Source organism: Pleurodeles waltl, chromosome 5 (genome assembly GCF_031143425.1).
Source record: "Pleurodeles waltl isolate 20211129_DDA chromosome 5, aPleWal1.hap1.20221129, whole genome shotgun sequence".
Taxonomy (NCBI): Eukaryota; Metazoa; Chordata; class Amphibia; order Caudata; family Salamandridae; genus Pleurodeles; species Pleurodeles waltl.
In genome coordinates, this window is record NC_090444.1 from 1486620834 (window position 1) to 1486647399 (window position 26566).

The window sequence follows — 26566 nt, forward strand, 5'->3', positions numbered from 1 at the left end:
TTTCCCTTTTTGCTTTTGCCCCCATGTATTAACCCGTTTCCACACATGCAATCCAAATTCGTGTTAGAGATAAGGATGGCCCAACTCCAAAACTGATTGCTAAAAATTGTATTTGATGATTTACTGATGACACCATCATCTGCTTTGAAATCTGAAACAAATGTGCATATTGTTTTTTTGCTGATTTATGTCATTCTTTTGGAGTGTCTTAACAGTGTTGATGTTTAGTAGGCTAAATCTTTTTAGACATTTTGGTCAACCTATGGTTTTTGTGTATGTTTATAACTTAATTTTGCGCACCATATACGCTACATTGATATTAGGATTGTAATAAAGCTTCGAAAATGTATTTGGTTTGGAGTTTGATTTTGTGTTTAAATTGTTCAGGGTGTCTAGAATTGTTTATGGTTCTTATGTTATTGATCTGTGTTGAATGAATCCGGCTACTACACTCCTCACTAAGTCCAAAAATCCAGTCGTCTTATGATGAAGAGATAAGGTATGGTGTTTCGCCACCGTGCTTGTGGTTTCTGAACCCGAGGCAGCAAGAAGATCTCTACTCTTGGACTTCGATTTTTGTATCTTAATCAAGTGCCAGATCCCTGCAAATATATTATTTGCATAAATCACATGCAATATGAAAACATGAGCGATGCTCCAATGCTACAAACGAAAACATGCTTCTAAAATAATCACATCATGTCGAGGCCTGGGTATCCTTTTATTGTACATGTTCATATTGAGGGAGAAGAGTTCTATATACCTACTGCGAATGGACAGACAATCGGCATATACAGTCCTCTTTCCACCAAGGTGGTAGTCACTGTTTGAGAGACAGCAAATACCTGTCAATCCAAGCAACGTATTCTTAGAAAAACAAACATAAGGCTTACCAGTTAAGACTGGGAGGGTGAAAGAAGTAAGACTAAGTACATGAAAATGGGAATTGGGCGACCCAAAAGCGGACGCCGACTAGGCTAAAACATTATCGGTAATACATACAGTCTCATGCAATAATAGATTCAAACTCCTACATTTTAACTTTGTTCATCGGACCTATGTAATACCTCATCGCCTGAATAAGACTGATCCCTTTAGGGAGGCCAATTGTTCCCAAGATTGTGGAGGCTACAGGCCTAGAGATCACCCCGACACCGCTGGCTTGCTTGCTTGGAGTGGTGGCTAGACCTAAAGGGTGGAAGATTCTGCATAAATTGGCACTGTTGGCCCTCATGCTGGCAAAATGTAGGGTAGCCATAGGATGGATGTGCCCGAGGAGACCCCTGGTTGACCACTGGTGGCGAGATCTCCTGGAATGAGGAGTAGTGGAGGAACAACATATACGGTTGGCACATACAGATGATAGGGCAAAGACAGATTTGGTGGCATGGGGTCAATTATTGGAACGCTTTACAGATGGTGAAGCTTCGGGCTCTGAGGCAAGCACCAATACTGAGGATCGACTGATGTGGGTCAGCTACTAATTACTATTGCTAAGACAACCAACTGTGTTTATTCTGAAATTCTTGTACATCAAGGTTATACATGACTTGGTTATGTTATTGTATTATTGTATAGCGTGGAGTGAAATGTTGCTGACTGACATGCATGGGGTATTATGTACCGATAATTTTGTATGTATCTCTCCTAGGAAGAAAATATACGGGGATCTTACATGTCTTGCACTGTATTGTTCTAGTGTACATTGCAAGAATATCAATAAGAAGAGTTGTTAAAAAACAATAGATTTCAACATCAGTGACAAGTAAGAGGGAATTATTTCAAAATTAAAAAATAAGCAGTACAGAAAGGCACAAATGCAAAGTTACACAGAACACTCAAAATCAGATAGGAATCAGGAAGTATTCCTAGTAGAATGGGTACGTCTTCTGGTTTACCCCCAAAATCAAGTGGTTCTTATACATAATTCTTGCATACCAAATTAGTGAAACAGCAAAATCATCATGATGTGAGCAAATGTATCCTTTCTTTAGCAAATCAGAAAACGACTAAAATATGTCATTACTTTAACACACAATCACCATCCCAATTTTGAATATTATTATTCAATACCCTCTATACTAATGTCATCAGGAGATGTTCTAACAATTGTGAAACATTTAACAGTGGAGCTTTCAATTGCTGAATGGACCAGTGAAAACACAGTGGAAGGACCTTGGAAATGTAACATGGCCTCAGGAACAGGAAAGCAATGTAATTATAATATGGAAATAAACCATTACACATCAGCTTAAATGTGCTTTGCAAAGCCTATGGAGAGCAGATGCATGCAGGGGGAAAACAGGAGTGATTGACAGAGATGGAATCCATCTTATCTTAGAAGGCGTTTCACAAAAAATATTGTTTATCTAAAAACACTAATAAATCCATCACTACCCATTGTAGGAAATGTGTTTCAATTGCTAACATATTAATTTAGCCTATATATGCAATTCATATTAACAAGTCACATAAAGTATCATTTTTAATGTACGAAATAGAAAACCCCAAAAACAATTTAACAAGGCCCTTAGTTTTGTAACACAAAAGTTCAACTCTGTCGAGCTAACGACTGCTGTTTACTTGCAAAAATGAAACCAGGCATTTCAGTAGCTCACGTTTTCATAACCCTGAATCCACAAGGTTGTTTCAATTGGATGATCAGTGCTAATATTACTTTTAGGTTCCAAAAAAATTAGACTCTCGACATGGAACTAAAACTTAACTTAGCTATATACCACACATTTTTATATAAAGAAGAGTTGTATTTACCATATTTAACTGTACATGAATTTGTGTGCAGTTGAAAGACAAGGAGCATATTTTCATAAACGGTGTTGAAAAGTATTGTAAATGTAGATGCCTTTGGCGTCCTGAGTTCATGATGTACAAAACATCTTTTATTTTACAACAACCGTCGGAATGGTCCTTGACTTGTACAGATAAGGCCTGTTTTTGGATGAAGATCATGTCTCATGTAATAAAAAGTTATTGCATTTCGTCTTTACTTAATTTTGACAAATCTGTCACCAGAAACAATCTCAGCATTAAAAATGGGTAAAGAGAAGCCCTCCAATTTTAGAGCGGATCCTGGGTTTTATGCAATGTAACATAAAACGTTTGAAGAAAGGCCAAAAGAAAACTACTCTGCGTAGTAATAAACGATGCTTGTAATGCTGTACTCTTTATTGCTTTTATTTTAAGTTCCAAATAAATAATGATTCAGCCCCAACATTGTACAGCTTAGTCTCAACCCTCCGTCTCCACCCGGCTCAACCTCCAACTGCCGTTCACCACGTTCCATCCCTACACTCACATTCTCCCAGTCTATCCATTCCCACACGCGTATGGGAAGCCGTTCATGTCAAAACTGCAGCTCCCCATATAGGACACCTCCTGAAATGCACAGGGTGCTGCAAAATGAATATGACACACACTAGAATGAATGTACTATGTGTCAAAATAATTATAATACCTGGCAAAGTTAATCTGAATTGAACCAAAACAATATGAAACCTGGCAGAGTGAACATGCTACTTAGTGATTAATGTGAATAACACACACACACCGAACTGAATAAGAGATATACTGAAATATATATCAACCATACTGAAATTTATATGGCCCTCACTGTAAACTCTAACGCAATCACTGAAATGAATACAATATTCATCAAAAAGAATGGGACATTTCTTGAAATGACTGACATAAGCCAAGGGTAATATGACATACATTGAAATTCATAGAAATTAATATAACAGATTGAAATGCATTGGACATGATTCATGTTAAAATTAAGATGTGTTAATATGAATGAGGCATCCATTGAAAGGAATATAACGCATCCTTAGATGAATATGGCATGCACTGAAATGCATATGAGCTCCACTGAAATTAATTCAATGTGTCTTAAACTGAATATGAAGAATGCTGGAATTAAAATGAAACTTGTCAAAATGAATACATTATGCTTTGAAACTGGTATGATACACAGCAAAATAAATATTGCATATATTGAAATGAATATGACCTATGTTGAAATGGATATGACCCATGTTATAATTATTATGACAGGTGTTAGGGTGAATATGACATCCATTGAAATAAATGACTTTCATTGAAAGGAATATGACACATGTTAAACTAAATATGAGCCACTTTGAAATGAATATGACACCTGGTGAAATTACTATCGCCCACATGAAAATTAATATGACATTCTGTAACATGAATATGACACGTTTTGAAATGAATATGAAACTGTAAGATAAATGTAACATGCTTTGAATTGAATTAAGCACATATCAAAACAGACACAGGCCATGTTTAAATGAATATGACCCCTGTTTAAATGAATATGGCTTGTGGTGAACTTATGTCGATTTGCTTTAAAATTAATTTTACATACTGAAATTAATATTACATATTCTGAAAGGGTATGATATGGACTAAAAGGAATTAGCTAAAATTAATATACCACACTTTTAACAGAATATAAAACAAGGAACCACCCTTTACCACGCATCAATTACATGCATCCATTTGCAATGCAAGTAAGTATTTCTACATTTGTCACACAGTACTTTTTCACACAGGTAAGTATATTTGTAAATAACATATTTTTTTAGGTGCGCTTAGAGGTAAAGGGAGGTGTAAGAAATGGGGTCTCTAGTTGGCAGTGATTTGCACTCTGTCCAAGTAGGGACCCTCCCTCTAGTCAGGGTTAGGGAGTCACACAGCTAAGATAACCCCTGCTCACCCCCTTGGTAGCTTGGCACGAGCAATCAGGCTTAGGCTTATCTCAGAGGCAATGTGTGAAGTATTTGTACACACACACAAACACACACACACAGTAACACAGTGAAAACACCACAAAAGTACTCTACACCAGTTTTGAAAAATAGCCAATATTCAGCTGAATAAAACAAAATCAAAATTACAGCAAATCAAACATACACAATCAAAGATACAAATTTTCAAAGATTAAGAATCTTTTTATGAGTTTGGCCATGGTGGTGGTGGCAGTCTGACCACCATCAGCTTATCGGTCAGACCACCATATTACAATACTGAAGGTCCCATAGAAGAAAGACTGCTGCTGACCCGTTGACACCAGCAGGCAGCGCAGACCGCTGCAGTGGCGAGGCAGGCTAAACAGGCTGACGGAGCCAGTGTTTCTGCCGGAAACATTAAGATATTGCCTACCCCCTACATGACCTTAATGTTTCAACTACCAAATCCCATCACACAAGTGCTGACACAGGTGCTGCTCATTTATGGACCCACACAGCACCCACATTGCAACACAAAGGAAGGTCAATGGAATGCACAATAGTTTGTGAAACAAATGTCCAAAGCTCACAATGTAAACAATACTTGCACAATAGGGATGGCGGCATCAGGAGCATTCATGGAAGGAGACTGCCCTGGGGCACATTTCACTTTGCATATGCCCCTTGAACAGCACTTGCACAGGAACTGGCCCATCATGTATCTCAGGAACAAGCAATGTTTGATCCGAGTGACATGCCTCTCTGCCAAACATGTAAGTGCAAGTCAAGAAAGCACATACAACAGCAACAGCATGAGCCGTACATCTAGATGAAGTAGCTGTAAGGTCCACCCATCAAAATGAACACAGTCAAATGCAAAGGAAGCTAGCAAAATTGAAAACCCTTCATGTGGGACAAACAAAACTCTAGCTCCCACACATGAGACAAATGTACAATCCATATCGGGACAAATCTAACACCATTCATGCTGACATTGTCCAATACAAGATGAAATACTTACCCTAGCAAACAAAACAACATGTAATAACACCCTAATTGGATCAACACCCATCTAACCATACAGTAACCATCTACCCTTGTCTTGGGTGACACCAGCACTGCCCACAAAGTCAGATATTGCAAACAATAGCAAATGGATCAGCAACCAAGGTGAAACACACACAACTGTAGGCATATGACACAAGTTACTCAAGAACAACATAAAGGAAAAAAAGTAATGGCAGGACCAATGTGTACCCAACAAAACAACAACTCAGGTTTTTTCAATTCAAATACTGAAGAGCAAAGGCCATTGGCCAGTCCATATGGGTCCATGCACATTACTGTGCCCAACCTTGTCTCCAATCACTGCCAGGGAACCTCAACAGAAAGGGGCATCAACTGGGCAGACAGGCACCTCAGGGATCATTCTTGGGAAAGGTGTGGTCTGATTTGTGATGGGTAGGTTTAGGTTTGGGTTTGGGTTTGGGTTTGGGAGAGGGACCTTTTTATGGGGATGAGGGTTGTGGGTGCTTGCAGGGGGGGCAGATGTGACAGGGAGGACTCGGATGTGGAAGGATGGGTTGGGATGAGGGTGGGGGACTTTTTGGGCCTGGAAGGGGGGTTGGAAGTAACAGGGAAAGGGAAAGGTTGAAAAGGAAAATATTGAGAACATGGGTAGGGTCATCAGAATGGGTTGAGGATGTGGAAGTTCTATTGCAAATCTGAGATACTTGTGACTTGTCAGATAAATTGATATGTGGAAATAGTACAATATCACCAAAAAGTCTCTTGTTTGCAGAGTCACCATCCAGAATGAAGTGTAGCAGACAAACTTCTTCACAATCTGTAAGCCCAGAATTGGTCTGTTGCTTCTATCCTGTTTTGGCACTAAGAAAATTACAGAGTACATTCCATATCCTCTCTGTGGTTGTGATATTGGAATTATTGCTGCCTTTTTCTACCAATGCCTGTATTCCTTGACACATTACCTGTCTCTTGAATCCTGACTTCAAAAGAGGGGTTGCTCTAAAACATTGGTCTGGATGTTAAGTTGCAGACTACGATATTTTCTATGATATTCAGCCCCCACTTGTCTTTTATCAACTTGTGCCTTAGGCAGAAAAACTTTCCAATTCTTTTCCCTACTGCACTGTCTGCATAGTCAGAACTTCAAATTCTGTCGCTCTGTGTCGGCTGGTTGTGACCCTGATTTTTAAGGTATGGCAACTCCACAGCATTTGGCCCAATCACAGAAGGGCCGTTTACTGTCCAACAAAATGAGAGATGGCCTTCTTTGCAGAAAATATTTCCTTCTTTGGAACTGTGAAAGATTGCAACATCTTCCTCCTTTCTGCATATTTCTACACCACGTTATTAAGTTCTAGTATAACAAATTTAAATCCTAGAATGGCTAGCAGTAAACTAATGATCTCTGTGTTTGGCCGATTTTTCACAGCTTCAGCCATAACCATCTTCTTCCTGCAACTGTCGCCCCTGCAGCAGTAGCTGAAGACCATGAAACATCTAATGTGGTATCTGATAAAATTGTGCTACTAGTTCCTTCTTTGTTAGAATCTGAGATGGGTCCAAAATCTCCTATAAACAACCAAACAAGGTCTGACATTTTTTAACAAAGCTTGGCCGACATAAGCAGTATATGTCTCTTTCTCAAATTTGATGCCGCATATACCCAGAACTTGATTCTTCCACCTTCCTTTCCACTGCATAAAGGGGAAATGCTTATTTAGAAGCCAGAGCTAAGGGTGGTAGTATAATGGTAAAGATGGATTTAACTTTGGGGGTTTGTGGAAACCTTTTCTCAAATCCTTCCAGAAGATATCTTCTTGTTAAGAATCTTGGAAATTATGGTTTGTCAATGTGCTTCCACTATTTCCGAATGACAGAGCAACTTTCCTAAGTTTACAAATTAAACACCTTTAACTGACAAGTGCTAATTTTAATGCAGAATAACACACGAACAGTAAATGCGAAAATCTGTGGTAGGTGTTAGATCTATTAAATACAAGAGAGGGACCGGGAGATTACTGGTCCAGTGTACGGTCTCCCAAATAACCTGTTATATAGAAATGGGGCACATTTCACTTTGCATATGCCCCTTGAACAGCACTTGCACAGGAACTGGCCCATCATGTATCTCAGGAACAAGCAATGTTTGATCCGAGTGACATGCCTCTCTGCCAAACATGTAAGTGCAAGTCAAGAAAGCACATACAACAGCAACAGCATGAGCCGTACATCTAGATGAAGTAGCTGTAAGGTCCACCCATCAAAATGAACACAGTCAAATGCAAAGGAAGCTAGCAAAATTGAAAACCCTTCATGTGGGACAAACAAAACTCTAGCTCCCACACATGAGACAAATGTACAATCCATATCGGGACAAATCTAACACCATTCATGCTGACATTGTCCAATACAAGATGAAATACTTACCCTAGCAAACAAAACAACATGTAATAACACCCTAATTGGATCAACACCCATCTAACCATACAGTAACCATCTACCCTTGTCTTGGGTGACACCAGCACTGCCCACAAAGTCAGATATTGCAAACAATAGCAAATGGATCAGCAACCAAGGTGAAACACACACAACTGTAGGCATATGACACAAGTTACTCAAGAACAACATAAAGGTAAAAAAGTAATGGCAGGACCAATGTGTACCCAACAAAACAACAACTCAGGTTTTTTCAATTCAAATACTGAAGAGCAAAGGCCATTGGCCAGTCCATATGGGTCCATGCACATTACTGTGCCCAACCTTGTCTCCAATCACTGCCAGGGAACCTCAACAGAAAGGGGCATCAACTGGGCAGACAGGCACCTCAGGGATCATTCTTGGGAAAGGTGTGGTCTGATTTGTGATGGGTAGGTTTAGGTTTGGGTTTGGGTTTGGGTTTGGGAGAGGGACCTTTTTATGGGGATGAGGGTTGTGGGTGCTTGCAGGGGGGGCAGATGTGACAGGGAGGACTCGGATGTGGAAGGATGGGTTGGGATGAGGGTGGGGGACTTTTTGGGCCTGGAAGGGGGGTTGGAAGTAACAGGGAAAGGGAAAGGTTGAAAAGGAAAATATTGAGAACATGGGTAGGGTCATCAGAATGGGTTGAGGATGTGGAAGTTGAGGGAGTGGTGGGCTTGTCTTGGTGTAGATATCTTGGGTGTGTACGTGTGTGAGGTATGCTTGTGTTTGGGTGAAGTGCCTGGGGCAAAGAAGACGCCCACCTTCTTGGGTGAGTGGGCATGACTAACTGGGTGGGGAGCAACAAGGAGGGTGGCGATAGAACTGGTGGTGGCGGACAAGGATGGCACAGGAGCAGGTCCTGATGGTTCCACCACCATTAGGGAGTGGCCACTGGCGGTCGAATCTGAAGATGATGAGGTTGATCCTGTGTCCTCCCTGGCACTCCCGCACCCCCTGGCCCACTGGGTCCCTCTGCGTCAGTGGTGTCATGACTGGAGGCACTGCGGTCAAATGCTTCCCCACTTGGTTGCACCCTGTCTTCTTCACTTGCTTGGAATGATGATGCAAATACAAAGGGTAAAAAGGGTCACCACATATTTCTGATCACACTTGAACACCAGCTGTGATTAGCAAATATTACCATGACGTCAAATAGGCCCTAGCAACAAACTACATCAAAGTGGCTCCCAAATGTACCATACCATATGCATGCATGCCACATGAACTGCCAACAGTTGCCCACAGGAAAATCAGAATCTCAGACCAGACACCTCCTATTGCATGGGTGAAGTTTGCAATCACAGTAACCATTGAACAAGTAGGAGACCATATCACCTTCAATGCTTTGCCTCCTGGAGAATACCTCAGTTACCTGTTGTCATACAATAGTAGGCTAAAGCCAAGTTAATTCCCAAAGATCCCACGCAAGGCCATTCAGACATCTATTTGTCACATACAGATTAACACAACAATAAGAAATGATGCTCCAAACTCCTGCCATGCTGCTGACAGCAATACAGCATTCTGAAGAAGGTGACATTAAAATGCTCATACCACACTGGAAACATATCAACAATACACACTTCACTATGTGTACATTGTCCTATTGGAATCATGGAGGTAGTAACAGTTTTGCTCACATATACTACACATTTGGCATGGAAATGTACACTGTAGACAAAATGTGCAAATTGTCAGGGAGATATATCTCTAAAATCCAAAACACAATGAATGAACTAGGGAAATCATTACTACCGTATGGCACCCCTTACAACAACATACTCTGATTGCATCAGTAGAAGCCATTAGTCCTTTGTATGTTGGAGAGGCCCAAGAATTTGCAAGTACTTGTAGTATGCCCTCAACATGTTACCCAATGGGAAGCTAAATCACTGTCTTCATTTTGGTCCTACAAACCCAGATGCCCGTGAATGAATAGTTGTACCCAACCACATGTGATTCCAACATAACTGCAAGTCACTCCATGATGCATGCCAACAGTCAGTAACAAATCTTTCCCATTTCACATGTGCAGTGCACTTTGCCACATGATGCCACATCAATGGCATGGAAATGCACATTGAGTGTAAAAACTCTAGTCCTACCCGTCATGTCCCTCATTGCTACTGCAGTTGTACATGCCAAATGACATGCAATTACGGGTGAGGGTATGTGTGAGCCAACAATCAATAGTGACACACTCTTGTTTGTGGCACCACATGAAATGTAACCCCATTGCACATGTCCAATTCCAAAGACAGGTTGGCATACAAATATATGTGATGGAATACAGAAATCATCCTATGAACACAGGTAGATGATGCATGAAACAGCAGTGGACATATTTTATCAAAAGAGAACGGGACACATGCTAACATGTCGGCACAAGAACCTTTAGAAACAGTGATGGGCCATAAATCAAGTCAAAGGACATTCCCAACATACCACGGAAAAGTTTTGGTCTGTAGCTGCACCCAAAAAACAATGTATGCTCTGTCACATGTACTTTGGCTAAAGTTACATGACAGACAATAGTTAGGTATTAGCACGTCACACACTGAAGACAAGTGGCCTCTGAGGAGCAGATGCCAATTTACTCACTTAAACAGACACTTGGCTGAAGACAATGATCCATCACTTCTTTTTCTTTGGGCTGTAACACTGAGGAGTAGTGGTCTGTTGCATAGAATTTAGACCCACTACAACAACAAACATTACTTGATTGATCACTGTACACAGCCATGTGATGACCTTGGAGAGCAATTTTTTGTGGATTGTACTCAGCTGTGTCCTAGGTCCCTGGGCTAATAAGCAAGGCACATCAGTGTGCACCAAACTACATATCTACACAAACAGTTACTCATCTTGTGTGTCAAACATGGCCTATCCCCATTCATCAGGAGGAGATGTCAGAACTTAACACATCAACTTGGCTATGTGACAGGCAGGAATATGTCCTGTACTCACCCGCTTGTGGCTACTGTGCTCCCCTCAAATGCCCATCAAGGTCCGGGTATGCTCCTGCCAGAATGCGGGCCATTAGGGAGATCATGCTCCAATGTGCACCCTGCCCACTTTGGGAGGACAGCCCCAGCTAGACCTCTGCGATCTTCTGGGCCCAGCGTCTCAGGTCCTTCAACCTCTTGTGACAATGGGAGCTCTGCCGGTTATGGACCTCCAGGGTCTGCACCTTATGGGCGATGGCTTTTCAAATCTCCCTCTTCTGATGTGTTTACCTGTACGGATCCAATAGACAAATCAAGAGATTACAAACATAAGCTTTGGCCCAAATGGTTGTGTCACATACATGTCAAATACACCAAGCACAAAATGGGCAATTTGTCAACATACCACAAGTGTGAAGCACACATGAACATAAGTACAGGGACATGACTACGCACTTTTGGATTCATCTGCAGACTAACCCACTACCCTTCTCAAGGCCTACAATGACTAAAAGCAAGCCTACTAACATCAGGTAGCCTATATTTCAGAAACATGTACTGTGATCTGAGCGACATTAAAACACCACACTCCAATGTGGTTTCTGAAAGGTAAATTCCTTAGGCCTGACTGTACAAACACATTTGCACTCTGCAACACTGTCTCAGTGCATACAGTCCCTACAGGCAACTACCATAGTATAAACTTCACTTGTTAAAGCCCAAGAGGCTACTAGATTAGGGAATACCAGTGTCCTCAATCTGAAACATTCCAGTACCCTAAAGGATAAGTTAACACTTGAGAAATATCTGCTTTTAACTCCCTAAATCCTTGGTTACAATCCATTGATTAAACAAAGTAACTGGACCCAGACTTTTTAAGAACCAAAACCAAGGATATTAAAGGGGGTCATAGAATTTTGGGTCCAATGTATTGCCTCTGTCCCACTTGTCATCATTCTACCAATTTATGGAGTAGGAGGTCAAGAATTAAAGGTCTTTTTAAGAAGGCTGAGTATCTTTTGCCACTTCCCTAAAACAACTTAAGTGCTTTAAGGCAAACCTCTCAATTACATGCCGCCAGTCCTAATTTCAGACATGCCGCCAAGAGGTGATGGGTGAACTGGCAATTGAAAACACCGTTCCATTTCTAGTTGTCTGAGCAATGGAAACCATGGGTTCCAAGGGACTATTGAAATTACCACCAACTTCTCTCCCGCAATATTCCTCAGCATCCTCATTAGGAGCGGAACTGGGGAGAAAGCATATAGCATGCCCTCTGGCCAAAGAACACCTAGAGCATTCCCTGTTAGAGAAGAGCACTGTCCAGAGATGCAAACAAGTCCAGCAACAGACTGCAAAACCGTTCCATTTTTTCCCAGGATACTTCCTTACTTGGGCTGCACATCAGTGTGGATGGAATGTTCTGACTGAGTTTGTCTGCCTGAATGTTGCTTTCAATGATAGAATATCAGACACCGACTTTTTCTGCCAGGTAGAGAGCAAACCACTGCAGTGGATATCAGACGGCTTTTAGCAGTCTCCCATTCTAGGAGTTTGCTTCCTCAGTTTGGGACTATTTCTGTTTTACTTACATCCCATATAATGTTGCTCCACAACCCCAATAACTGGCATCTGTTGCCACTTTTAGGATAGTCAGCTGGTAGAAATGAAATCCTTTCCTCAAGTTCTCTACACTCAACCACCAATTAAGCTGTGTGTGTGGTTTTACAGTCTCCAAGACTGTAATCAACTCCTCATAATTTCGAGACGTAGGAGACTAATGTTTGCAGATGCTTCAGATGGCAACATGACCAAGGTCTTCTAGCCATAGCTGCTGTCAGCAGACCCTACACTCTTAGCCGAAATGTTGCCTTCCTGGGCTAACCAATCTGATAGATGAGACTGCACGCTCTTAAATCTCAACCCTGGAAAAAGACCTTACCCCACACCATGTTGAAAAAGGCTTCTATGAACGTCTTCTGCTCTGCTGGCTGTAGAAATTATTTCTTCAGACGTATGATGAAATAGAGTGACTCCAGACAACTGAAGATGTTTGTCACACTGCATTCAGCCTTTAAAAAATAAAGGATTATAAACCAGCTAATCATCAAGGTAACGAAAAATCTGTATACCTTGCAACTGCAATGATACAACCAATGGATCCAATATCTTCGTACATATCCAGAAAGATGTTAGGAAGCCAGATGAGAGATCTTTGAATGGATAATGGTGGTCTTCTATTGCAAATCTGAGATACTTGTGACTTGTCAGATAAATTGATATGTGGAAATAGTACAATATCACCAAAAAGTCTCTTGTTTGCAGAGTCACCATCCAGAATGAAGTGTAGCAGACAAACTTCTTCACAATCTGTAAGCCCAGAATTGGTCTGTTGCTTCTATCCTGTTTTGGCACTAAGAAAATTACAGAGTACATTCCATATCCTCTCTGTGGTTGTGATATTGGAATTATTGCTGCCTTTTTCTACCAATGCCTGTATTCCTTGACACATTACCTGTCTCTTGAATCCTGACTTCAAAAGAGGGGTTGCTCTAAAACATTGGTCTGGATGTTAAGTTGCAGACTACGATATTTTCTATGATATTCAGCCCCCACTTGTCTTTTATCAACTTGTGCCTTAGGCAGAAAAACTTTCCAATTCTTTTCCCTACTGCACTGTCTGCATAGTCAGAACTTCAAATTCTGTCGCTCTGTGTCGGCTGGTTGTGACCCTGATTTTTAAGGTATGGCAACTCCACAGCATTTGGCCCAATCACAGAAGGGCCGTTTACTGTCCAACAAAATGAGAGATGGCCTTCTTTGCAGAAAATATTTCCTTCTTTGGAACTGTGAAAGATTGCAACATCTTCCTCCTTTCTGCATATTTCTACACCACGTTATTAAGTTCTAGTATAACAAATTTAAATCCTAGAATGGCTAGCAGTAAACTAATGATCTCTGTGTTTGGCCGATTTTTCACAGCTTCAGCCATAACCATCTTCTTCCTGCAACTGTCGCCCCTGCAGCAGTAGCTGAAGACCATGAAACATCTAATGTGGTATCTGATAAAATTGTGCTACTAGTTCCTTCTTTGTTAGAATCTGAGATGGGTCCAAAATCTCCTATAAACAACCAAACAAGGTCTAATATTTTTTAACAAAGCTTGGCCGACATAAGCAGTATATGTCTCTTTCTCAAATTTGATGCCGCATATACCCAGAACTTGATTCTTCCACCTTCCTTTCCACTGCATAAAGGGGAAATGCTTATTTAGAAGCCAGAGCTAAGGGTGGTAGTATAATGGTAAAGATGGATTTAACTTTGGGGGTTTGTGGAAACCTTTTCTCAAATCCTTCCAGAAGATATCTTCTTGTTAAGAATCTTGGAAATTATGGTTTGTCAATGTGCTTCCACTATTTCCGAATGACAGAGCAACTTTCCTAAGTTTACAAATTAAACACCTTTAACTGACAAGTGCTAATTTTAATGCAGAATAACACACGAACAGTAAATGCGAAAATCTGTGGTAGGTGTTAGATCTATTAAATACAAGAGAGGGACCGGGAGATTACTGGTCCAGTGTACGGTCTCCCAAATAACCTGTTATATAGAAAAGTACACTGTTCCAAAAGATGACAAACCTATTTACTGTGTAGGAAAGCAAGGGCGTAGGGAGTCAGAGATATAACTGATCTCAGGAGAGCCCTCAAGCACCCACTAGGGTGACAAGTTTCATCATTGGGCTATCTCCTCGTCAGACCGGTGCTGCAATGTCTGGCGGACCACCCACCGTATCAGAGTGACGGTTAATGCCACATGAGAAAAGGAGCCAAAATGATTAAATTTGCCCCGGTTTAGAATTGTCATTTTCCATAAAGTCCATGGCCCAATCTTGAAGATTACAGGCGTGTTGGTGGTTCTGAAGGTGTTTGCAGTGGTGGAGGGGTATATATTAAAAGGGTTGTGCGTCGCTATTGTCTATGTTGAGCTTATGGTGTTGAAAGTGGTGTAATTGGGTAAATGTGTATATGCATTTTAGGCTGAGCAGTTGAAGATATTATCAGGCTTGACATAGTTCAAGGTCAAGGGATAGATGTGAGATATTGCAGTATTAGTTGTCTGCTAAAGTTTTGTGGTATCATTTTTTGAGGTACCATCAACCGCACAATTGAGATAGGTACCATAACAGATTGTTGTGATTGTACTAATTGTGACTGGTGTTAGTAGAACCTAATGCACAAATGGAAAACTACATCAGTTAGGGTGATTTCCAATGGTCGAGGTTTCATCTGTGTGTGTGTAAATTAGAAAGTGTTAATTATTGTATGAGTGAATTACTTTGAATTCTTTAATGGAGCAGGCAAGGATTATTTGTTTAGAGTGCTTGCTTAAAGTTCTTGAGTTTTATATGTAAAGGAGGGTGAACATCTGCAAGGAGTGAGGGTTGCATAAAAGAGTACTGCTCTGGGATAGGACAACCGGTGCGAAGTGTGGCACGGGGAGTGGTTGGTGAGTCATCAGGTGCTGCATTGTGATCGGTCCATAAAGGAAAGGACTGTGCTGAGATTGGGTGTGAATATCAATCCATAATAAATTGTGATTTGGACAAAACCTTGAAAAACATTTGTATTAAAATTGCTCATTTTATTGTTGGATTGTTTTAATCATTACATGTTTCACCTTTGAAATTTAATGAGGGGCGAGGAGGCTCCACCAGAAGGCATGCCACGAATCTATATGGTGACAAGAGTAGGGCTTCATATATGTTTTTGGCTTCGTCAGTGGCACAGGGCCACAAAAAAGGAGGGAGATTTAAGATTTCCACCATATGGAACATGTGATTTGAAGGTTATTGAAAATGTGAGGGGAATATTATTTGTCATCAAACCATCTCCTAGACCTGCGCAATATGAAGCATTAAATGTTTTGGAGCGTGCAGCACATGCAAAAGAGAAAGAAAAACATCAGACTAGAGGAAAGAGATCAGTGCATAATTATGCTTATGCTAAATGGGACGAAGAAAAGTATTGATGGAGGAAATGTGTAGGCCGAAGGAGCCAAAATGTACCCAGCATTGACAACAGAAAAGTCTAAAAAGATTTGGAAACAGGGAAATAAAGATGATAATACTGCAGAGAAAACTCATACTGATAATGATTTTGGGGATGATATTTTCGATGCTCAGTTGTCCTTACAACCACCGCCTTATGTTGCTCCAATATCAGATAGCACTACAACATCTAGTGGTACAGCTGCCATAGCCTCTGTTGACCTGAATATAGTTCAAATTGGGGGACACTCTCAACTCTTTCGAGTGAAACTGCACCTGCTGAAACAGCCACTACTGTAATTGCTCCAGGTGTTTCAGCTTCTATTGTGACGGTTCCTGCACCAATGTCACAAGTCATATCAGCTCAGACTCTAGCAATTACTTTTGTATCTACACCAGTAACTATTGTTGTGAATCCTGCTGTTCCAGGAGTATTAGGTGCAAGGGTGCCTGCATTGGTGCTAGGCAGCCAAAAGGGCACCAGCGCAGAGGACAGGACAGAAATGCACTGAATTCCATAAATACGGTGCATTTCTGCCAATTTCCTGTGGTGCAGGGCAGTGGAGCAAGGTGACTTGCTGCCCTGCATTATTATTCTGGTAAATATGTTCCCAAGTCTTTTGGCAGGCATAATAATCATTGTTTAAATCTACCATTGTGCCAACAGGTAAGAAAGAAACTATAAGATTTAAGAAAGGTGGTTCCTGCACAGCTGGATTGGAAAATCCCTTGCATTGTGTATCAATCGTAAAATACGTTTAGAATTGAGTTTGTTGACGGTTTAGTAGATGGTGCAAAGGAAAATGTAGTTCAGTTCATCACTTAATAAAACAAAGACATCTTTGAAACAGATTTGGTTACATTTGACAAAATAGATAATTCAAAACATAGTGAACGTATTAGTGCGATATTCCTTCTGGTAGCAGAGAATAATAACATCTGTTTCTTGTATATTCAGCCACCATCCACAATTTCCAAGGACTAAGTTTAGATATGCCTATGGTGAACTTTGGTCACAAAGTATTTAAAACATGAATGTCATGTTAGGTCATTGTCAGTATTGTACTTTCTACAGTTTATGGGAGTAGAAAAAATACAGATACCTCATGCAATAAAACATCAAATAAATTGAGGCATATGTACACTTCTGATCTGGACCCAATTCCAAAAACATGCATTCTATGTGAAGCAATTGCCATCACTAAAATGAAGAGAAAATAAAGCTTCTCTCACGCAATAGAAAAAAACTCTCTAAGAAAACGTACAGGGTCTCAGCTTACACACTTACCTGGACTGTACTGTTAACTCAATGTACCAGTTAATGTTCTATTTCAATTAACCCCTGCAATGGAACAGGTTCTGCGCCACTTTGGAAAAACCTTAAGTAGAGCTCCGTCTACTTTGCAAACAAATGTCCAACAAAACCTAATATCACAGTCCGTAATTTGTATTAGAAATGATGAAGATGTTTAGTCTGGAAGAGTCTGATTCATATTCGATTCCCTAGAAGACTCTCAAGAGTTTATGATGACGCCATTAAAACAATTTAGAAAATAAATGTGCTTCAGTACATGACATGTTTTGTTATCAGCTATATTTGGGAACATTAAAGTGTCAGTTGTGATCAGCTTACCTGAAGAGAGGTTCCTTCAGAACAATTTGTGAATTTGAATATACCAGACTGCAATTCTGTTTCATTGGAGGAATCAAGAAAGAAAGCTGCCTGGACACATGTACAAACGGTAGTGCTTTCAGGAACACAACAAACTGCATAGATTGCATAGACTACATAGACATCAACTATTGTCAGGTCTCCAAAGGCAGAAAGACATATAACACCATAGCTCACTTCAGTCACAACGCATAAAAAAAACATTTGGTCATTGCACAGTCTACCTGAAAAATAGCATTAGTTGGACAACGTAATGACACATCTTACATTAAAACAACAATTACCGAGAAACTTAAAAAACTCATATATTACATTTCTAGAGCCAAACATTTTGGTTTCTTAGAAATCCCCTGTATTTAGGAAAGCACACACAATAGAATATCTTGACACATTGATTAGACGTTGTTATTTACCCAGGGAGGATAACAAAAAGACCTATTAAGATTTCTTAACTAATTTTCTGAAGTCTTGAAAATTAAATGTTGTATGTCTAGTTTGTATGGGGTTTATGCTATTTCAAAATAATTTCCTTCCTCTTATTGAAAACTTTGGGCTAATTTTTTTGATAAAGACATTTTATTAATTTTCAGGAAGGAAAAAGATCAATGATACAAACATTTTAACAAGGAGCCAACGTGGCGCCTAACATTGGTCAGTCCCGATTCCCAGCTCCCAGGCATCACAATATAAGTAAGGTCAAACACTACCTAGGTATTCACTGCGGCCTCCCACTTCCCCCATATCCTGTCATATTTATTCGGGCAACCCCTGGCCTCGTATACCAATTTTTCACGTTGTGCACACCAGTCCATCCCCGCCTCCATTTAGCCAGTGCTGGGGCACCTCTGGTTTTCCAATCTGCCATTATATCCCTCTTAGCCACCAGACATGCCACCCGAGGAAGGTTCGGTCTGATCTTCTCAGCCCGATGTCTCCCATGATCCCCAATAGGAGGGGCAGTGGGTCCCTTTCTATGTTTCCCTGTAGGGCTCCCGAGATCTCCTGTAAGACCTCTCCCCAGTAGGTCACTATAACTGGGCACGTCCATACCATGTGAAAGAAGTCGGCTGCGGGGCTCATGCATCGCGGGCACTCCGCTGTGGGTTGGAGGCCCGCCCGGTGTAGTCTGGAGGGAGTGAGGTATGCTATGTGGAGGTAAAAGGTCTGTATTAACCGGAAGCGGGTGGCCATTGATAGGGTACGGGGGGCCATCAGTGCTTCGTTCCAATCCATCTCTTCCATAGGGCCCACCCATCCCTCCCATCTCTGGCGGAGCCCCCCTAGGGAGCTGGCAGAGTGAGCGATCAAAGAACGGTAAACCTGGGAAACACCACCCCTACCCAGGTTCCCCATCAGTACCTTCGCCTCCATGGGGCTATATTCGGGTATGTTATCTCCTACCTGCATGTGTACTAGTAGGGCGTGCCGGAGCTGGAGATACTTATGAAATTGTGTCCTATTTAGGGAGAAGAGTCTCTGTAGGTCCCCAAATGATCGCACGTGTGACCCTTCCCAAACATCGCCCAGAGTGGAGATTCCTATATTGTCCCATTTCTGGAAACCCTCCAGGTTCACCACTTCTTTTAGGTGCTTCCCGTGCCATAGTGGGGTCCGCTGGGTAAGGCGCCCCCACCACCCCGACAGTTTCTGGGCCATTCGCCAACCCAACAAAATCACCTTGGTCACTTCCGGGATGTCCCGGGAGATCGGGCCCCCATATAGGGTGTCAAAGATCCGCGGGTAGCCCAGCGATCGGAGTTCCAACCGATACGCCGGGTCCGACCACCCGCCCCCAACCCAGTCGTTGATCACGAGCAGGTGCATCGCAAGGAGATAATAATGAATGTTAGACATGCCCAGTCCCCCGTCGTAAACATCTCTTTGACAGGTTTTGAGCGCTAGGCGTGGGCGGGTGTCGTTCCACATGAATTGACGTGCCAGTGAATCCATCTCACTAAACCATCTCTTAGGGATGGGGTGTGGGAAGTTTTGCAATAAATAGAGGACTCTGGGGAGGATCATCATCTTGTAGAGTGCTATTCTGCCAAGCAGATTTAAGGGGAGAGTCTTCCAGCGCTGTAGGTCAGTTCTAATTCTTTTAGTTAGCGGCGTCATGTTGAGCTCCCATGTCAGCTCAGGGAGTAACGAGATATGTATTCCCAAATACTTAAAACTGTTCCTTCGCACTGGGATGTTGTGCTGCCAGTCCACACAGTCCCGGGAACGATGTAGGGGGACCAAAAGGGACTTATTGGGGTTTAGGATCAGACCCGAGGCCTCTGCGAAGAGGCTCAGAATTTGTAGGACGCGGGGACCGCTTTTAGCAGGGTTAGAAATGTACAGTAGGACGTCGTCTGCGTATAACGCTATTCGGTCCTCTGGGCAGGCGGGCCAGGACCAGCCCTCGATCACGGGGTCTTCCCGTAGCAGTATTGCCAGGGGCTCTATTGTTAGTGCGAAGAGCAGGGGGGATAGCGGGCATCCTTGTCGGGTGCCGCGACCAATGGGAAACGGGTCGGAGACCACTCCATTCACTTGTACCCGGGCCGTCGGGTTAGAATAGAGGAGCCTCACCAGGCCTCGGAATTTAGGCCCGAGCCCATTGCCTTGCAGCACTTGGTCTAGGAAGGACCAATCCACTGTGTCAAAGGCTTTTTCAAAGTCGAGCAGGAGTAACGCCAGGGGGGTGTGTGACAAGGTCCTGTGGTGTGCTAGTGCCAGATGTAATCGTCTAATACAATGTCGGGTACTTCGGGTAGGCATAAAACCGCATTGGTCAGGGTGAACCAGGGTGGGCATCACCTCCCTCAGTCTGGATGCAAGGATCGTGGACAGCACTTTGATCTTTGTATTCAAAAGTGAAATGGGCCGGTATGCCGAGCAGTATCGCGACGGGGGTTGGGTCTTGGGGATCACTACAATTGTGGCTTGGTCGATCTCATTGGGGAAGCAACCCTGCCTATCGGCTTCTTCGTACATATTGAGCAAGTGGGGGCCCAGAATGTCGCCGCATCTATTGTATAGCTTCGCAGGGAATCCATCCGGTCCCGGGGTCCTGCCCGGTGCCAGGCTAGCGATCGCGTTTGTAACCTCCGCGAGGTCGATGGATTCATCTAGTCTGTCCCTTATCGCAAGGGGAATTCTTGGGAGAGTTATGTCGTTTAGGAGGGGGGACTCTCTCTCGGCACTGGGTCGAGGGTGTTCTGCGTATAAGCGCGAGTAGTAGGAAGCGAACCTTTGCGCGATTTCAATGGGTGTTTTGGAAAGCGAACCTGAATCCTCCGCAATTTCAGGTATGACCCTGTTGGCTAGAGGGCGGGTGGCCAGCCAGTGTAGGATTTTCCCGTTTTTGTCCCCCCAGCCATATATTCGTGCTGCCGAGGCCCTCCAGATATGTTTTGCTGATTCTAGTGTTATGTGCTTAATTTCTTCTCTAACCATAGTGAGCTGTCTTAAAATAGAGGCCGACGCTGAGGTCGCTTGTTGGCGTTCCAGGGTTAGCGCCTTGGCCTCCAACTCAACCAATTGTGAATCTCTGGCCTGCTCGCGTGAACGCAGGAGGTATTTGGCTTGTCCTCTGAGAGTGGCCTTGTTGGCTGCCCATATTGTACCTGGAGATCGGACCGATCCCACGTTCAGCTCGAAATATTGGGCGAGGTGGTTTCTGATTTCCTGGGTATAGTCGTTGTCCTGAAGGAACCATGCGTTCAGGCGCCACATCGGGCGTCTAGTGGGGTCCGTACCGCCCAGCCGGACGCGCACTGGTGCATGATCTGAGACCCCGCGGGGCAGCAACTCCGCACCCGCTGGTAATGTCTAGGGCGGGCATAAATACTAGGTCAATTCTGGACTGTGTCGAGTGAGCAGCCGAGGTATGTGTATAGCGGCGTTCCCTAGGATGCCAGATTCTCCATACCTCGCACAGGCCGAGGCTCTCAGCCCAGCTGTTAAGACTCGAGGCCCGGGTGGATCTACTAGCAGTAATTTCGCCGGATACGTCCAGACTAGGGTTGAGGACGGCGTTGAAGTCCCCTCCCAGCAGGGTGATACCCTGGGGGAGACCCGCTGCCACATGGTGGAGCGAAAGTAGGAATGCGTCAAGTCCTGCCGGAGGCCCGTACGCACATACAAGGTTTATCGGTGACCCGTGAAGAATCCCATTAACTACTACAAATCTGCCCTGGGGGTCGGATTGTGTGGCTGTAACCACCATGGGTAGTGAGCGGTGGAGCAGAATGGCCACCCCCCTGGATCCTCTAGAGAAGCCCGCATGAAACACTCTGTCGTACCCTCCCCGTGCAAGCATGGGGCACTTGGTCCCAAGGAGGTGGGTTTCCTGTAGTAGGACCACTGAGGGGGAGTATCTGCGGAGGGTATTGAATACTGCGGATCTCTTGATCTTGTCTAGTAGGCCATTTACATTCCATGAAATAATCTGGGTCAGTGAGGGCTGTGCGTGGGTTGCATGGGTGTTACATGGTTTTGAGTGCCTGTCTGTGGACCCCGGGACGACTGTTTTAAACACAACAATGAAATACTAAAATAATAAAGAAAACTAATCAACATTTTACTATCTAAACCCATTTTAAACTCTTTACCCCCCAACCGCCCCCCTCCCCATACTCCCTCCCTGGAAGCATCTGTCGCCCAAATACCCAACCAGAACCTGACAGCCAGAAGGACTGTCGTTGGGGTGGAGTGGTGGACCCCTCCATTTAGTCGGATCAATTGCAATTTAGCGGACATAGTTCAAGTTTAGCGCGGGATGCGCTGAGGAATAGTAGCGCCAACCGCAGTGGCTCCTCCAAGGTCTCAGTTGCGCGCCGGCGCCCAGGATCTCCTAATGTATCCCAATAGGGACCCAATGGTTCAAATCAGCCGGGCACCGTGGACTGGCTCAGACGGTTGTCATCCGTGGCTTGTGTTGTGTCCCGGGGTCCCGGGGGTCCAGCCGGGGTTTTCTAAGTCTGTGTAACGGAGTCACGAGCCATCCCGTCGTTAATGGGAGTGCCCGAGTCCCTCTGCTTCCCTCTACGGGATCTGGTGCGCCTCCGGCTCCTCCGGGGTTTCCCCAAGGGGGGGGGTCCTCGTGGGAGGTCCCCCCGACTGGTTTCAGGGGACCCCTCCGGGCTCCGAGGCCTTCCTCCGTTAGCCAGTCCCACGCATTCTCAGGAGATTCGAAAAAGTACGCTTTTCCGGCCATGAGGACCTTAAGTCTCGCGGGGAAGAGGAGTATGTATGAGAGCTGCATTGCTCTGAGCTTTTGCTTTACCTGCTCATACGATCGGCGACAGGTCTGAACTTCACGGGTGTAGTCTGGGAAGATCAGGATTTTATGATTCTCCCATTGGAGGTCTTCGGTGCGTCTGGCTTCTTTAAGGATATTGTCTCGGTCTTTAAAGTTAAAGAAGCGTGCATTCATTGGATGTTTAGGGCCGCCCAGGGGGCCGCGGGGCAAGGGCCCTGTGTGCGCGCTCAACTGCGAACCAAGGTGAAAGAATTTGATCTGGCATCCAGGTCTTAATCCACTGCTCCAGAAATTCGGAGGCCTTATCTTCCTCCACGCCCTCAGGGAATCCCACAAAGCGCAGGTTGTGGCGCCTTGATCGGTTTTCCGCATCCTCTGCGCGGCGGTGCAGCTCACTAGTTCGAGTTTGTAACTGGGCTACCCTGGTTCTAAGATCAGATAATTCGTCTTCAGTCTGGGAGACGCGGGCTTCCACATCGGTGATCCGACTCACCGCATTTCTGAGGTCCTGACGAATAAGGCCCATGTCCTCTCGCACTTCCCCGATTTTGGTCTCTACGGCTACTTGCGATGATTGGATTGCATGGAGGATGGCATTCACTCCATCCGGCGCGGGACCTCCACCAGCCGTGTCTCCTCCTCCCCGGGAACCCGCCGGCGTCGTGAACTGGTCGATCTTTTGCTGGGAGGCCGGGGGCTGTTTGTTTGCCTTGTCTTTCCCCATTTTGGCGTAAGAGACAGGGGTCAGTTATATAACTTCTTGGGGTGTTCCAAGTCGTGTCTCAGCAGGGCTTTTTTGTGGCGGGCAGGTATGTGTGGTCGCGGTCTTTTATATGGAACGCAAAGGACACAAGTCCACTCCTCCCCCTGGGAAAGCCGAGTCGTCGGTGCAGCGGGGGGGACCCCCGGGGACCTACCCCGGTGTGCCCGGGGCCACGTCGAGTGGCCACCGGCTCAGGTTCGTTGAGGCGTGAGTTAAGGGCGCGGCGCCCCGGTAGTAGGTCCGCCACCGCTCCAGCCTGGCTGCTGGACCCACGGCTGTTGTTGATGGGTATGCGTTAACTGCGCTGCGACCGCGCAAGCTGATGGGGCCCAAGGATTTTGATCTTGTTGTTCGGCTCGATTAACACCTCTGAGGCAGTCTGCAGTAGGCCCCACCTGTGGCCCACCGTGGACCCTTAGGCACCGGAGTTTTCTTCAATCAGGGGGCCAGGGGGGCCTCGTCACAAGGATATTGTGTCTGTCTCTGTTCAGGCAAGTCCCAGGGGGTCTCCCTCTTGGAGCGTCCCGGAGCCCGGGTCCCAGCTCCGCTATCGCTCTTGCGGCTTGCCGCACACTGCTCACCTCACTTGGAAGCCCGGGGGGCCCCCACCGCAGGGGGCGTTCCCATCGCGGCTCCTTCGCCGCCCGGGCGGATCCAGTGGAGATCAAGTCTTCAAAGCGGCTCGGACGCCGCAGCTCCTGCAGCCGGCGCCGCCAGGCAGGCGCGCGGCGCCGCCCGGGAGACCGGGAGCCCCGTTTGCAGCTCGGGGCAGCGCCGTCCCTTCAATCCACCAGGGCCCACGCTCCAGGGCCCAGCGCCGGCTCCCTCCCGGCCACCGCTGCACCCCCGGTCCAGGGCAGTTGCGTCAAGGAGCAGGCAGCTCTGAGTCAGCCCTCCCGGGAGGTTCCGGCTCCGACGGCCATTTTCTCACTCCGGCCGCGTCGCGTGAACGGGGCTCTACTTCGCCGCCACTCACCACATCAGGACCCCCACGGGACGGGGAGATCGCAGGGATGGTCGGCACGGCACCATTAGATCGCTAAGTCGTGGAAATCTCGGGCGGATGACGGAGGGGTCCAGAGCACTCTCAGAGTGCGACCGCCATCTTGACGCCCGAAGCCACGCCCCCTGGGCTAATTTAAAGTTTGGCGGACAGGGTATTCAGTCACAAATGCGACGGAGTACCTTGTCTGCCAAACCCTTGGTCCCCTCACTCTATTTTGAGTTGAGAGGAGCGCCTGCTTTCTGATAGCAATGGCTCCACTGGCTGTGCTGTCGGAAAACCTGCGCTTTTTGCCCGACACAGTTGGGGCTGCTCAACCCCACCAGCCCTACTTACAGAGGACGATATGATGTCCTTTTTTCGCCCATCACCACAAAGGAAAATCCGGCAGTCACTAACAGGAGAAAGAAACAAGTATTGGCAAAGCCAATAGGTTTCGCCAATGCGAGATCTATTGGCTTTGTCAATGTTTTTTTACATGTTGCACAGCAGCACATGCTTGTAAATGAATAGTACAAGTATTTCGAAATATATTAGGAATTACAAAAACATTTTTTGGTAATTCAGAAGAGTGATGCAAACAAAGATTTAAAAATAGGAGTAAAAGAAATCAGAACACTTTGGGGGTCATTCCGACCCTGGCGGTAAAATCCGCCAGGGCCGGGGACCGCGGATGCACCGCCAACAGGCTGGCGGTGCATCCCTGGGCATTCTGACCGCGGCGATACAGCCGCGGTCAGAAACGGGAAACCGGCGGTGTACCGCCGGTTCCCCGCTGCCCTGGGGAATCCTCCACGGCGGCGCAGCTTGCTGCGCCGCCATGGGGATTCCAACCCCCTTACCGCCATCCTGTTCCTGGCGGTTTTGGCCGCCAGGAACAGGATGGCGGTAAGGGGTGTCGTGGGGCCCCTGGGGGCCCCTGCAGTGCCCATGCCAATGGCATGGGCACTGCAGGGGACCCCGTAACAGGGCCCCACCAAGATTTTCAGTGTCTGCCATGCAGACACTGAAAATCGCGACAGGTGCAACTGCACCCATCGCACCCTTTCCACTCCGCCGGATCCATTCGGAGCCGGCATCCTCGTGGAAGGGGGTTTCCCGCTGGGCGGGCGGGCGGGCGGCCTTCTGGCGGTCGCCCGCCCGCCCAGCGGGAAACTCAGAATAACCGCGGCGGTCTTCTGACCGCGCAGCGGTATTCTGGCGGCTCCCGCCGGCCCTGCGGTTACCGCGGCCGGCGGGAGTCAGAATGACCCCCTTTATTTGGTGATGTGCAAATGAAAAATATTTGCAAAAACACGATTTCCAAACAGTATACACACTATATAGCTTTGTCAGTAAAGCCACATTGTCGTAGTTTGACTTTTGCTCTAGGAAAGACTGCTGGTTTAAGGATGACAGTACTTTTGTTCATAGGTGACTAGGCCAATCCTACCACAAGTCGCAACTGTCGTCCAGAGCCCTCCCGGCTCACAAGCATTACCTCACCAAAAACCCAAGCAGTAAAAGGTGATTTGAGGCAGCCTTTACACATGGACTCAAGAGTGTGACATCTCAGGGAAGTCATGGTTAAATGGAGATTACCCCTTTCTCACATGAACAACATGTCTTAGTCAAACACAGGCAA

General features: G+C 45.1%; 1 protein-coding gene across 4 annotated transcripts in view; it reads right to left on the reverse strand.

Annotated features, from left to right (window-relative positions):
- BEND6 (BEN domain containing 6) overlaps nt 1-26566 on the reverse strand; it is a 310591-nt gene that overhangs the window by 189117 nt on the left and 94908 nt on the right. For all 4 annotated transcript variants that reach the window (XM_069235770.1, XM_069235768.1, XM_069235769.1 and 1 more), the window contains exon 2: nt 11229-11497. The gene's annotated coding sequence lies outside the window, so the exon portion shown is untranslated. The remainder of the gene's footprint in view (nt 1-11228; nt 11498-26566) is intronic.